Source organism: Sceloporus occidentalis, unplaced genomic scaffold (assembly GCF_023333645.1).
Source record: "Sceloporus occidentalis isolate IW3139 unplaced genomic scaffold, rSceOcc1.0.p SCAF_180, whole genome shotgun sequence".
NCBI lineage: Eukaryota > Metazoa > Chordata > Lepidosauria > Squamata > Phrynosomatidae > Sceloporus > Sceloporus occidentalis.
In genome coordinates, this window is record NW_028317160.1 from 484,328 (window position 1) to 500,274 (window position 15,947).

Here is a 15,947-nt window from a genome sequence, read left to right on the forward strand (position 1 = left end):
ATAGTAACCGATTTTAATAATAAGAATAACATTTTTAAAAGAATTATTAAAAAAAATTGGAATATTCTAAAAGAGGATGACATCTTAAGGAAAATACTCCCAGATAACCCAAAAATTGTTTTTAGAGGTGCACCTAATTTAAAAATGTTATTAACAAAGAATTTTACACGCAAACATACGGATACGAAAGGGATGTTTTTTAATAATGACAAAGGTTTTTATAAATGCAATTCATGTTTAGCATGTAGATTAACTACTGACACGCAAAGAAAACAAATAATGTTTAAATCAAATATCACAAATAAAGAATATAAAATACAAGAATGCATTACCTGTAATTCTAAAAATGTAATCTATCTACTAGAATGCCCTTGTGGCTTACAGTATGTAGGTATGACGACAAGATGTCTAAAAGTTAGAATATCAGAACATTGTCGCAATATTAGAAATGGAATTGTCACCCATAGCGTCTCTAAACATTTTTTAAATCATAATAAAGATCCAAAGTTACTAAAATTTACTGCTATAAAAAAAATATCCATACCCTGGAGAGGAGGGGATATTGTGAAGATTTTAGGAAAGACTGAATTGTATTGGATATATTGTTTAAAAACCCTAACCCCTGAAGGGTTAAATATAGATTTTGATATGCACCTCTTTCTGTAATGTTCCAATTATGCTTGTTTTATTTAAAAAGGAAAAAGGGGAAAAAAAAAAAAAAAAAAAAAATTGTGATAAGCCACACCCCCTGTTGATGACGTCATTTGGCGCCATTTTAGACATTTCAAACTGCATAAAAACATTCAATGTATCAGGAGCTTTTCTATACACTCTGAGGAAGCCTGTGTTAGGCGAAACGCGTTTGTGTATTATTTTATATTAACCCTTTGTTGGTTTTTATTGTTTTTTATTACCAAAAGTTTAAAATAAATAAGTTTTTTTAAAAACTTTTTTATCTTGCTCCTGGACCTTTTTTAATTTATAAGACAAAATATCTTGTCAGCCACAACTATATCCTTGGTGGGGATTTTACCACCTATGCGCTGAGGAGTGAGCAACTCTATTATTGCTCACCAAAAAGGAACTGTGGACACTCCAGACTGCTTCAAAGGCTGAGGCTAAAGAAATTCCAAGGCAAGGATTATACCACCTAAATGCACATCTTGGGGCTAACTGAAGAAGCCCATATTACATAGTGCTGCCAAAGAAATCTTTAAGGCGAGGATTATATCGCCCAAGCGTATACTTTGGGGCTAACTGAAGAAGCCCCTACCAAATGTGAGTAGCCCTTTTTGGCCTTTATTTCAAACACAAATAAGCTTTGAGACATATTGCACTATTGTGTTTTTCTTTCTTTTATATATCTCATACACATCCGTGAGAGCGCAGCCACTAACCCCCTTGTGATCTTATAAGGTTAGCTTGTTTCAACTTAAAAGTATCAATTTCAACCATAAGTGGGTAGTAAAGCTCACTGGCCAAAATTGGGGAAAAAATGAGACCAAATTGTCAGTTTTTTGAACTTGAGGCCTCACATTCTTTGCTAAGATTACTGTAGTGACCTTTAGTTTGCAGCTTGCATTGCTTTGCTAGATTTATATACTGAATCAGCCCTTTACTGGGACCTATAGATGCAAACCAGGTTGAGGGTAAATTGATTTGAATTCTTAGAGATCGACCCTTCCTATAGCGTACATAATGCAGTTGCCAACAATTTTGTGATATATTTTCATATCGTGCTCTGTCAAAAAAAAAAAACATGTGAGCTTTTGCTTTTAAAATATCGGTTGTTTGGTAACCAAATCTGCGGGCCAATTGTTAAAAAGTTACATTATGGAACTTGGAAAAAGTGTGGGCTATGAAATGAATAAGAGCAATGGAACATTTTAGTCATAAAAGAAGGCCACAAAAGTTGACCTTGTTTACACTAGAAAAAGGCATCTTAACCCCTTGATGACAATCAACATCAAGGAAATGTATCCCCAGTTGACGATCAACTCTTAAGCTCTGCCAGTGTTTCTGAAGTCTTGATATAGAGGCATTCAGCAAAACAAGTCAGGGGGCAATCATACAGGTCAGTGAAGCCCAGCTCACTAATCACTATCTAATAGTAAAATATAAAAATACGTAAATTGTAAAAATTGTTTAACCCCTTAATGACGATTTTTTTTTCGTAGTACACTGTGAGATAAAGGCTCTATTAACATTTTTCAGTGTTGCTGTTTAGCTGTAATTTTCTTCTCTCATTTTGTGCACCCACACACATTATATAATGTTTTTTTCAGGACAAGCAGGGCTTTCTTTAGATTTCATTATTTTAATCATATCTAAATTACTATAAAAACATGATAAAATATGGTGTTTTTGTTAAAAAAGGACCTTTTCTCACTTTTATTTGAAAAATATTTTACTCATCTGCAAAAGCGAATGAAAACAACAGCTAAATAGATTCTACTATTTGTCCTGTGTTTAGAAATACTCAATGTTTTTATGTTTTTTTGCTTTTTTCTGCAAGTTACTGGGCAATAATTAGAAGTAGCATTTTGTCTATAGCTCCTAATATATGTCACTGTCAAATAACACCCCAATATGTGTTCAGTAACATCTCCTGAGTACAGCGATATTGAGGCATGTCAGGAACACCGATTATCCTTAGGAAGTGATTGCTGTACGGGCTTTGTCACCAATGCATTGTATTGTGACCCCGTACATGTACGGGCTTTGTCGTGTAGGGTTTAAAAAAAATAACTTATAAAATGTAAAAATAAAAATACCACAGTTATGTCACCATGACATCGTAAGGGGAACCATCCAGTTCAAAGAAAGTAAAAAAAAAAAATTAAAAACAAATCTTTTTTTAACCCCTTAACGTCCATTGCCGGGTCAGGCACGTCATGCAAAACGGTCTCTTAACGACCTATGATGTGCCTGACACGTCATCAGACTTAAACGATCACTTTCTAAGCTTAAACGGTGTTGCTGTAATGCCTCGATGTCGAGGCATTCAGCAACACCGAGATCGGCATGATGGGCCATGTCTGGCCCCTCCCCGGGGCGTCAACAGCCGCCATACATTATATGGCGGCGGACGCCCGTTTTAAAAGCGTTTAGGAGGCGATCAACGATCACCTCCTAAACTTCAATGGTGTCGCTGGAATGCCTCGATCAGGAGGCATCCAGCGACACCAAACACTTACCTCTTGATGGACTGTGACCGCTCCGGAGAGCGGTCACAGCCGCAGCTGCACGCAGTCTTCACCATCCGCAAGATGGCGGCGGCCCGGGAAAAAGTTCGCTAGACAGTCTCCAGACCCTCTAGAGAACTCTGGCTCCACTTGCAGGTTGAATACAGGTACTGCATTCAACCATACAAGTCAATGGAGCCCAGCTTTCTAATCACTATGTGATTAGTAAAATATAAAAAAAAAAAAATTAAAAAAATAAAAAAAGGAAAAAAAGAAAAAGCTTAAAAAAAACATGGTAACATTTAAAAATTATTATGCTTTAGAGGAACTATCCAGTTCCAGCAAAATGTAAAAAAAAAAGTCCAAAAAGAGTAAAATAAATAAAATAAAAAAATAAAGTTTATTATTATGAGCAAGTGCTAAAATTAGCGCTGTATCTTCCCAAAAATCCTGACGTGGAAAAATTTAAATAAAAGCATTTCAAATACCCAAGGGGTGTCTAATTTAAAAAAATGAATGGTTTGATGGGGTAAATTGGAGTGGCCGGGCTCAAAGATAGGGCATAGGCACAGACTGACCGAAATGGGGGGAAAAAAAGCGCACTTCCAAAATGTGGCATTTTAACCTCAAACACTAGACAAACCCATACATGTGGGGTATGACTGAACTCGGGAGATGTTCCTGAACACGTATTAGGGTGTTGTTTGATAGTGACGTATACCTGGAGCTATAAATTTATACCCAAAGTACAATTTGTGTGAAAAAAATACAAAAAAAAATACTACCACAAAGTGTGGCAAAGGCTGGTGGTAGAATCTGATGCATGGAAAGGGTTAAATACTACCATTTTAAGTACCTTGGGGTGTCTAGTTTTCAAAAATATATGGTTTTATGAGGTAAATTGTAGTGGCCAGGCTCAAAGATAGGGCATAGGCACAGACTGACCAAAATAGGGGAAAAAAAGCGCACTTCCCAAATGTGGCCTTTTAACCCCAAACAGCAGTCAAACCCATGCATGGGTGGTATCACTGTACTCGAGAGATGTTGTTGAACACATATTAGGGTGTTGTTTGATAGTGACATATACCTGGAGCTATAAATGTATACCCAAAGTACAATTTGTGTAAAAAAAATACCAAAAAAATACTAACGCAAAGTGTAGCAAAGGCTGCTGGTAGAATCTCATGCATGGAAAGGGTTAAAATACTAGCATTTGAAATACCTTGGGGTGCCTAGTTTTCAAAAATATATGATTTGATGGGGTAAATTGCATTGGCCGGCTTCAAAGATACCCGAAATGGCACATGGGGGGAAGAATTACCAGATTTGGAAAAAATGGTTTTGAAATAGCAAAACGCTACCTGTACTTAATGCTCCATAACGTGCAGAAAAAAGCAAAAAAACATAAAAACATTGGGTATTTCTAAACTCAGGACAAATAGTAGAATATATTTAGTAGGTTTTTTCATTAGCTTTTTTGGATGAGTAAAAGATTTTTGGGGTAAAAGTCGGAAAATGTGGGATTTTTTTTACATTTTTCATCATATTTTATTATTTTTTTTATGGGAAATTAGATAATATGATTAAAACAATGGTATCTGAAGAAAGCCCTTCTTGTCCTGAATCAACATATAATTTGTGTGTGTTCACTAAATGAGTGAAGAGAAAATTACATCTAAACACGAACACCGCAAAAGTGTTAAAACAGCCTCGGTCCCAATGGTACAAAAGGTAAAACACAGCCTGGTCCTTAAGGGGTTAAACTAGTCCTAAAGTTGTCTCTGTATCTTCTCAAAAATCCTAGCACGGAAAGAGTTAAAATACTAGCAATACTGTGTTAGAAATAACATGGGTTGTCTAGTTTTCAACATATATACATATTTTGACAGGTTAAATTGAATTGGCCAGTTTCAATAGGACATCGGTGCAGAATGACCTGATGTCAAAATTCCAAGTGTAAAAATCGGATTGTGCATGTCTCAAATGTGGACTTTTAGTCCCCGACCAACCTGATATCGGTTGGTATCACTGTACCATGCAATTTCCTCCATCTTTACTTCACAACATTTTTACTTTTAAATTACAAACAAAAAAATTGCACAAAACATAAGACATGATAAAGTTATTACATTGTGTATGGGAGAACAAATATGGTGTACTTAATACCATGTTTTACTCTTATTTTGGGTTATACATTACAGACCATATAATATAAATACATTACAGTTAGCTATAGTAAATCTATAGTTTCGCTGATAATTATCCAGTGTAATCAGATTTCCATGTTGTAGTTCTATTATTGATGTAGTTTTTTTTTTGTACACAAATTAGCAAGCACATTTTTAGCGATGGAGGATCGTGTCATTGATTCCTGGTTTCCATAAATGTAATGCATATGGTAATGTAAGTGATTTGGCGTGCAGCAATGTGACTATCTTGTCCTAGCTTTTATTTTTCTTTGTGTAACTATGGTATCTATATATATCTTCAGTTACCATAGACTTCCAAGGCATAGAGTGAACGCTGGAGCACTGGACATGATTTTCAGTCAATAGGAAGTAAAGAGTTTTTTCCCACAAGCTGCTTAGTAGGAGAAGGAAGACGCAGCAAGAGATTCATTTTTCCTGCTGCTGAGGACCTCACTAGTGTCTACTACCAACAACTGACACTGTTTGGAGTTACTTATTCCTGTGCCAGGCTGCCATAGTAATTCTCATTGGGTTGATGTTTGAATCCAGTGTACAGCTGAAGGGCCTGTATCCCGAGGACCAGCCTGTGAGAGCAGCAGCTTCCAGACTACACCAGAAGCAGCAGTCAAAGCAAGGTACTCAGAATTACTTACAGACCAGAGCCTGTGTATAAGAGCAGGTACAGGTAAGAGCAGGTATGTATCCCAACTAAAAGCACCAGTACCAGTGCTATCCTCTTCAGGGGTACTACTACCTACATCAAGGGCCCCAACACCTATGTGCACCACAGTTGCTCCAGGGAACTGGAAAAAAGCTCAAGGGTGGGTTCAAAGGGGGTGATTTGGATTCAGGTTGATTAGATATAGTTCTTGATTTGCTGTATTTGGTGTTGTTGAAATGCTCATGTTCTCACTGTTCAAAACTAATCATACCAGTTATATTTTAAGACAATTGTATAGTGTCTGTGATTCTTGTGTTCTTTGTGATTTAGGTGTACACTACACTCTACACTCTAATACCCTGGAGTATAATGTGGTGGATTTCCTGCCGAACTGTTATATTAACCCCTAACTCTCAACTATGCAGAGGCCAGGATCTCCTGTGGGCACAAGCCAGGGTGAATACAAGGTCCGGGAAACAGACAAAGTCAGTGGTTCTAATATTTTGATGTTGCAGAGAGAAGGCAGTTGTGTGCAGACCTTAAGCAGAAATGCACAGAGAGAGGAGAAATTAAATGTAAGGGGAAGCAGATGGATATTAAAATTTGTGGAAGACTCCACCGAGTGTGGTGGAGCCCGAGGGGGTGGCTCATGAACCCTACGCACAGCATGCTTGGAGAGATCTGTCATCAAACTTGCTGTTATTGTTTGTTTATATTTTTCCTTTTTATTAATCTGAATTTTGAAGTAGTCCGAGACTGATCACAAATACAGCAAAAAAATGTAACCTTGTCTCTAATACCTGCTTCGACAAACTGTGCTCAGCTAGAGTGTTGATAGCCTGGAAAAGGTAATTAAGTTTAAAAAAATAAATAAATTGAGGACGACAAAATGCTCATACAGTTTAAAGTTGTGTTGCTTTAATTGAGAGTTTCGTAAGGGGAAGTAATTAATTAGATGTGAAAAGGCATGTATTCAATTCAATAGTCAATTAAGAAGAGTAGTAATGTCACAAAAAAAAGAGTCCTCTGAGAGGGAGATGAGGACTGTGAATAACAGGAGGAAATGGCCACAAAATGGACACAGACAAATCATGAGCAGTATCCCAGCCACATCTGTCACTATGGACAGCTTATTAGTTCACAAGTGCAGGACAAAGTTGAGAGACCGAGTGATGGATATATATTGTGCTGGAAATCACTTAGTGTCTGTGAGGACAGAGTAAACAAAGCAAATATAATAATGCTATTTAGAGGCGCAGGTGCAGCACCATCAGGTCTGGAAAGCCACCAGGACAGAAGTTTTCACTGATTTAGGACAAACTTGTGACGCTCAAAATAGATGCAACACAAGCTCTCATACATCTTATTGTGGCCGTAAGAAAAAAATCTCTGTGCTCGTGAACAGAAAGTGTTACCACTGATTTCAAAGGGAGTGCATTTCTGCCACTAATCGGCTAATTAAATTAACTAATCAGTGATGCAAAAATGAAACCATGAAGGGAATGTTGCACTGCAGCTGCTCCTATAGCTAAAGGCTTTTATTTATTTTTTTAACAAACTTAGCAAAACATATTTAATACAAAGTATTTTAATATGTATTCTTTGTTGGTGAGGCTGCATGGGGTATTAGTAGACTGCTTGAGTAGAGAAATGTGTTCATTCATTTGTCTGTTTTGATGCCATTGCAGCCCAAGTGGGAAGGGACTTTAGAATAAGTAATAGATAGAAGTAGCCAAAACAATGGTGGCATGAAATGGAGGGATAGTTTCATTAAGTATGGCTGTGATTGATGGTTTCAACAGCCAGGGTTGCCATCACAAATCTTGGGCCCAGTGCAGGCGGTGGATGCCTCAGTTGCTTCTCTCTCTCTTCATCTAATCCCATTCTGACTTGATGATGTTGAGATCAGGGCGCTGTGGGGCCATACTATCACTTCCAGGACTATTTGCTCCTCTTTTGCAAAACTCTTACTGTAAATACTCTGTTTAGGTGATCATACAAATCAGTTGGATTTTTTTGGTATAAATCAGTAAGTACACTGGATATTTCCTTATTTAGTGTTATTCTGTTCTGCTAAATATAGAGATGATTTTATAACCATCAAGTTTTTGTTGGGGTAAGGAGTTGTGAGGACTTATTTATCTACCTTCCTATTTTTAATAATTTAATGTTAAATAGACTGTGAAATAGGAAACTTTTATACTGGTTTTTTTTCCACAATCTTATCAATTTTTTGTTTATGAAAGTTACTATTAGTATTATAGATGTTGATTAGCTCTATGGAATTTCATAGTTAGTCTTGGTTTATCATATTGCTCTAAACTTTCAACAAAGTAAAGTGAGTTCCATCAGAAAGAAAATCCAGAGATATTACAAAGATTTCTGTTCTTGGAACTACTGGTACTTACTTTATGTTAGCAAATAATCTATATGGAGTTTAGTTTTATAAATGTATATTTTGGTAACCATCCTTCTCTTGTGCATATTACATGTGTGTATGTAATATATATAATCCCTTATTGTGCCAAAGCACAAGGAACAACATGCATATCCACTATACATCTAGTATCACCTTCCAGAAACATACCTATTAAACGTTAAATAAGTATAACTTGAATACATTCAGTGCTGTAAATGGCTTTGGTGTCTTCATTTTTAAAAAATTTAAAATAAATAAATTTAACAAAATTTTCAATTAAAAATAATTATACACACCTCAGTAATATTACTGAATACAACATCAGGCTTCCCATCTGGTTACAAGGGAGATCTCTAAGGACCTCTTTAGTCAAGCTCTAGTCATGTTGTATTGTTCTTTGATAAGAGTACTGGAAAAACAAAATTGTGAAAAATAATAAAAGTAAACAAAATGCTAAATATGTACAAAAAGTGCCCCAAATATTGTTTCCTAAAAGTATTAAAAAGTGTTGCATTAACTAAATATTTTGCCCTCTTTTATTTCATATTAAAAAATGATCATACTAATTGTGTTATTGCACTATTTGGTTTTAAACAAATCAATTGTGCCGCTACACCAAACAAAAAACAAAAAAGGGAAAATTAAAGTTAAAGTAAAGCTTCTGTCTTTAGTGACATACCATTAGTCGCGAACAGATTAAAATCACGTCTACAGTATCTCACAAAAGTCAGTACACCCCTCACATTTTTGTAAATATTTTTTTTTTTTTTTTTTATATCTTTTCATGTGACAACACTGCAGAAATGACACTCTGCTACAATGTAAAGTAGTGAGTGTACAGCCTGTATAACAGTGTAAATTTGCTGTCCCCTCAAAATAACTCAACACATAGCCGTTAATGTCTAAACCTTGGCAAGAAAAGTGAGTATACCCTAAGTAGAAATGTGCAAATTGGGCCCAATTAGCCATTTTCCCTCCCCGGTGTCATGTGATTCATTAGTGTTACAAAGTCGCAGGTGTGTTAAATTTTGTGTTATCGCTCTCACACGCTCTCATACTGGTCACTGGAAGTTCAACATGGCACCTCATGACAAAGAACCCTCTGAGGATATAAAAAAAAGAATTGTTGCTCTACATAAAGATGGCCTAGGCTATAAGAAGATTGCCAAGACCCTGAAACTGAGCTGCAGCACAGTAGGCAAGACCATACAGTGGTTTCACAGGACAGGTTCCATTCAGAACTGGCCTCGCCATGGTCAGAGAAGTTGAGTGCACATGCTCAGCATCATATCCAGAGGTTGTCTTTGGAAATAGACGTATGAGTGCTGCCAGCATTGCTGCAGAGGTTGAAGGTCTGCATGGCTGTCATCCCAGAAGGAAGCTTCTTCTAAAGATGATGCACAAGAAAGCCTGCAAACAGTTTGCTGAAGACAAGACCAAGATAAACTTATTTGGTTCAGATGGTGACAGGCGTGTGTGGCGGCAACCAGGTGACAAGACAAGTGTGTCTTGCCTGCAGCCAAGCATGGTCTAGGAGTGTCATGGTCTGGGCCTGCATAAGTGCTGCTGGCACTGGGTAGCTACAGTTCATTGAGGGAATCATGAATGCCAACATGTACTGTGATATACTGAAGCAGAGCATGACCCCCCTCCCCTTCAGAGACTGGGCCGCAGGGCAGTATTCCAACATGATAATGACCACAAACACACCTCCAAGATGACCACTGCCTTGCTAAAGAAGCTGAGGGTAAAGGTGAAGGACTGGCCAAGCATGTCTCCAGACCTAAACCCTATTGAGCCTCTGTGGGGCATCCTGAAACGGAAGGTGGGGGAGCGCAAGGTCTCTAACATCCATCAGCTCTGTGATGTCGTCATGGAGGAGTGGAAAAGGACTCTAGTGGCTGTGAAGTTCTTGCGAACTCCATGCCCAAGAGGGTTAAGGCAAGGGTGTACTCACTTTTGTGAGCTACTGTATATAATGAAACAGAATCTGTAGTTGTTTATACTGTGAAGACTCCTAGATATAGTGCCGTGTGTCTTTTTGCTCGTGTTTTCCATACCTTCCAGTGCATCTGGATCCACCTAGGTAACTTTACTAACACGCCACAGGCTTATGATGAGGGAAGACCAGATTTGCATCCAGACCTAGTGGGTGCACCCCTACTGCAGTAAAATTAATTGTTGAGGTTCGATAGACTAGAATAACGATGCCTCTTATAGTTTTGCAATCTGGAGTTGGCTGAAGCTCAAAAGCCTGGCTTAGCACAGGTTGTAAAGTATTTGTAAACCAGCAGTGGCTTTTTTTCCTCTAAGTGTTTTGACCCAACTTGCATGGGGCTTGACTAGCTGAGCCTGTAGTAGGACTCATCAGCTCATCCAAAACGGCATGTACTCACCTCTAGTGTCCAATCGGCTTATTGTATGTTTGTAATGCTATTTTATAGCCAAAGTAAGCAAAAAAAAAACCTTTCAAGATCATGAAATCTGTTTTATAAAATATCATGCAAATAATTGACTATAATTATGTCTTTGGAACAAGATTTTTTTTTTAGTTCTCGCCAAAGACTTCATCTTTAGCTCAACTCTCCAATGGGTGAGTTTCCTTGTCCTTGCATTAACTACATGAAATTACTTGTCATATTCCAGATTAAGTTTATTAAGTTTGAACACACTTAATACATTAGTGTCTCTGCAAAGCTATTTACTACTTTGCTTTTTATCCTCAGGAGGCATTGGATTCAGGATATTCCAAACAGCCCTTCCTACTGTTTCCATGAAATGGAAATGTCGTTTTTCCAGGAAAGCATTTACCATTCAGAAAATGTTTAGCAGCTTTGGAGGCCTCTAAGTTGGATATCATATGCTACATTCTTGAAAGTTATTAGTTCAATGAGTTGTGACCATGTGTTCTACACAAAAAAGCAAATGACCTAATAAAAACACACTGAGGAAACAAACACACATTCTAGTCTTTAAAATGTGTTTTTTTCCCGACATTGGGTATAAGAGGTTAAAACAAGACAGAAAGTAACAATATTGGATTACAGTGTTTTCCATTGTAAAGATTTCACAGAAATACAATTTTTCAACTAGTGTTACATGACATGCAACTGCACAGTCTCCTGGACGTATATAAGCTAGGATCTATATCTGGATTTTGCTAGTGTGCGTAAAAGGGGTACGTTGGAATGCATCCTAAAGTACTGTCAAGAATTGCTAGTTGAGGAAGGGAGCCCTAAACGCAGAGGCCATGTGTGTCTCCCATTGGTTGCACAATTTGGTGACCCAATTACATCACACTAAAAAAAAATATCCCAGCTTTTGATCCAAATTTCTGTTTTGATAAACAAATTGCTGATTTGTTTAAAATGGAAAAAAACTTATTGGCTCTGAAATTACAAGCTGGTTTATTTTTATATATATCTTACCATGTAACTTAATTTATATTTCTTAATTTAGCTGAAAATTCATCCATCCCTCTTGATGTTTTTTTTCCTACTCAAAATACAGATTGTAACTTATATTAGCAGATATATGAATAAAAAACCTCAAACCATGACACAAAATGAGACCTGTCCAACATCGAAGTCAGTTTAGTAAATAATGTAAAATCTATTGGGATGCAATGCCATCTCCCAGCATTGTCTGCCAAAGGGACAAGACATCGCCCCATGTTCTGCAAAACAAACTAGATAAAATCTTTGGGGTCGATTCACTAAAGGGAGTTGTGTTTCAGCTCCTATACTTTATGAAAGCCCAGCCCCAATAACTATTTGCTGCAGGAACTTAGCTGTCCCTGCGTAATGTATAGCTAAATCAGTCTTGTTGCCCATTAAATTATGCAGGGCCAGTTCAGCTGAAGGAATCTGCCTATGTTGGCACTTTACAATGAATAGTGAAGTTATAGTAGTAGTTATAGTAGTTTAGGTTGAGAAAAGACTTGCGTCCATCAAGCTCAACCCTTTTCCTATTCCTTGTTAACTGCTGTTGATCCAAAAGAAGGCAAAAAAAACCCCCTTATGTCAGCAATTTTGAATTGTGCTTTCAATAGGGAAAAAATAATTTTTTACTCCAAATGGCAATCAGATTTCTCCTTGGATTAGCAAGCTCTAAATAAATATTAAATTCCTGTTCTATCGTGAATAGCCCTCCATGTTCTGCTTCATTTAAAAAGTATCCAGTCTTTAACTACAACTTAATCTATAAATACGTTGGTCGAATAAGAGCCATCATGAGGTTCTAAAGATTCATGTCTTCTCACGGTTGAATATGGTGATATATATTTTCGTACAATTCACAGAGAAACGTACCCTATGGACCACTGCATTTTTATCCTTCAGCACCTGTTTATTCTGGCAAACTTTCAAAAAACTTTTTTTTTTTTTAAGATTGTCTAGGTGCCCTATGTTGAAATAACAAGTTTTGGATCTGGAGGAACATTTTATAACTGGGCTCCAACATTCAGTTCTGTTTAGGAGTTAAGAACATGTTCTTCTTCAAATCTCTACATTTTGCTGTGAAACATTGTCATAAGATGTTTACGAGCACTGTAAAATTAATCCCAACTGGAACACGGCTTTCAATATCTGTTTGCAATTTAGAACAAAGAGTACTATCAGTTATACATGCCACATCTGCTTGATTTATATCATCAGCTTTTAAGCTTGTTCTGTTGAGGCCTTCTCTGCATTGATGCCAGCTACGCAATCGTTGCTCAGCAGGAGGGAATGTTAATATCGTCGAAACAAACTGGTGAAGAAGCTCCTGGTGTAATTTTCTGTGTGTGGGTTGATTTTTGTGGGTTTATTCTAGTTATGAAATTAAAATGTACTGCAACCTGTTACCTGAGGAAAGTACAAGAATAGAAATTAAATACTTTACGCAACCCTTGGCGATTTTCCATTTACAGTATTCTGCGCAAGGGCTATATTTCCGTGACGGAAGGAGCTATCATATATAATATAGACAAGATATATATATTTAAATAATTGTTTTATGTTATTCAGAAATGCCAATGATTAGCATTATTTTTTAATTGGTTGATTAATCTGTGCTGCATACATTCCGGTTTGTACAGAGAACTAAATAAAAGGTCATGCTTCCACATTATTATGTCTTTTCACTAAAAATGTTGTATGAGACTTGTGCATTCGTATTCCGGTGAACATGAAAGCGAACAGAAAGAGTGCGTTTTTGTTGTTCAGCCAAAAACCGAGCAAACGAACATGGTGATGGCAAAACGTATATGAAGATATACAACACAAAGAATATTTGTGTTCGTCTTTGTTTACCAATCTCCCTGGTCCCTTCCCCATCTAGCCTACCTTATTTACTCAGCATTGCAGGGGTTAACGGGAGGGGAAATCTGTAGTTTTGCCGTCAGGAGTTAAAGGGCAGTGCGAGCGACTCTATTGGTCACCTACAAGGGCCTCCTCTGGCATCTATTGGTCGTTTGTACGGACCTTTAACTCTTGGAGCGGGGAGACCAGTGGTCTCCCTCGTCCAAGTTGTGGCACCTGGATTTTAAAAGTCTGTACAAGTGACTCTATTGGTCGCCAGCAGGGGGCTTGTTTGCCATCAACCAATGAAGTGCAACCTACGGATTTCCGCTCCCGTTACCCCCTGCGATGCTGCGTAGATAACAGGAGCGGAAATCCGTAGGTTCGCCATCAGGAGTTAAAGGGCCGTGCAAGCAAATAGAGACGATTGCACGGCCATTTAACTCCTGACAGCGGAACTTTGCTTGGGCCCGCTGCAAGAGTTAAAAGTCTGTGCGAGTGACTCTATTGGTTGTTCATAGGGACCTTTAACTCTTGGAGCAGGGAAACCGGTGGTCTCCCCCGGGCCAAGTTGCGGCACCAGGTTTTTAAAAGTCTGTACGAGTGACTCTATTGGTCGCCAGCAGGGGGGTTGTCTGCCGGCAACTGATAGAGTTGCTCGTACAGACCTTTAAGTAACTGGTGCCAAAGCTGCTGAGTAATGCGTACCGCGTTAACCCCATATTAACCCCTTCTACAAAAAAATACGAAAAAAATTAACATGAAGCATGTACACAAATATTAATACACGAATATAATATATACACCGAACACAGGAACGGGCCAATATTTGTGGAATACAAAGATTTTTTGCCCCACGAAGACGAACACGAAGAGTTGGCCGGCAATCGATCAATAGGAAACAATCTGTATCCTTGGGGCTCATCCTCTGAGCATGGCTGCTCCTGCGTGGTGCGAAAGTACATGCTATCGGGAAGCTATTTCAGTATTGACAAAATGGTCAACAAATTTGTCAAAGCCGAGGCAAACAAAATACTTGAAATGAGAAGTCTTCTATAATATCACCAATGAATCAATGATTGTCGGAATGTGGAGTATGTGACTTTATTGACACATTTAATTAACTAAGTTACACCATTACCCATGGTGGACATTTAGTTGGGTCTGTGGTGGAGAAATTAATATGGACCTTTAAAAACCCTTGCCACAGACACTGGTGTCCTTGTACAGATACTTTGCCCATCCCTGGGTGCCTCATACTCCTTGCAAAGTAGTTGAATGGATGGATGAGGAAGGCATGATTTGTATGAATGCAAGTGATAGATGGCATCCATAAAAATACTCTTCAGCCCTGCTTTTGGGAAGAGATACTAATGCACTCTTTCCAGACCCATCACCTACTTCACTTTATTGAAGGCCTTTGTCGGTAGGCCAAGAGGGGCGGAAGTCCCCCTGCTGTAAAACCGGGGGCAAATTGCCCTTTTGGACATGCTGCTCAATGGAAGTTGAAATCCTTGCTCTCTTCAACCAGCCCATTTACACCATGACTCAGCACAACCTCCATAGACTGCATTAAAAAGTCTAGGCACAGCGCACCCATAGATGACATCATAACCTGGGGCTTTGTGCCTTAAAGGCATGGCTCGCCTTTTAATGTAGGAAAGACTATGAACACTGAGGTCAAGGGCAGAGTGGAAGGTAACTACATCTTGTCTCTACTTTATGACGTGTATATGCACACGTTTTTTGGGCATTGGATATTACATATATAATTGGCAATAAGAGATCTTGTTGTCTGTAAATCTAATTTATTTTGTAGTACTCCAGATATAGTTGTTACGTACATTCCAGTCAAGAGAAAGAATGGTAAATCACTATTTCAACCCCAAAATTCTGTTTGTGCTATAAACTCTCAAAGCACGTTTCTGTAACAGCTTGCAAAATCGTAGTAATAAAGAAGAATGACGCTTGCAAAACGAGAACATTTGAGTCAAGTTAGCTTTTTTCAACGTATTTTGGCTCAAAGAAAACATTTCTTTGGATTCAGCAATGTTCTTGTGTCAAAAAGCTTGGATTCAACTGATCAAGATGCAAATCAAACACATTCTGGTTGGAGAAAAAACAGGTCCATAATCTTGCTCATGCTCTGTGTGGGCAATATAAATTTATTCAAATCCCCAAACTCTAAAAACATTCATACGTTACAATTCAATT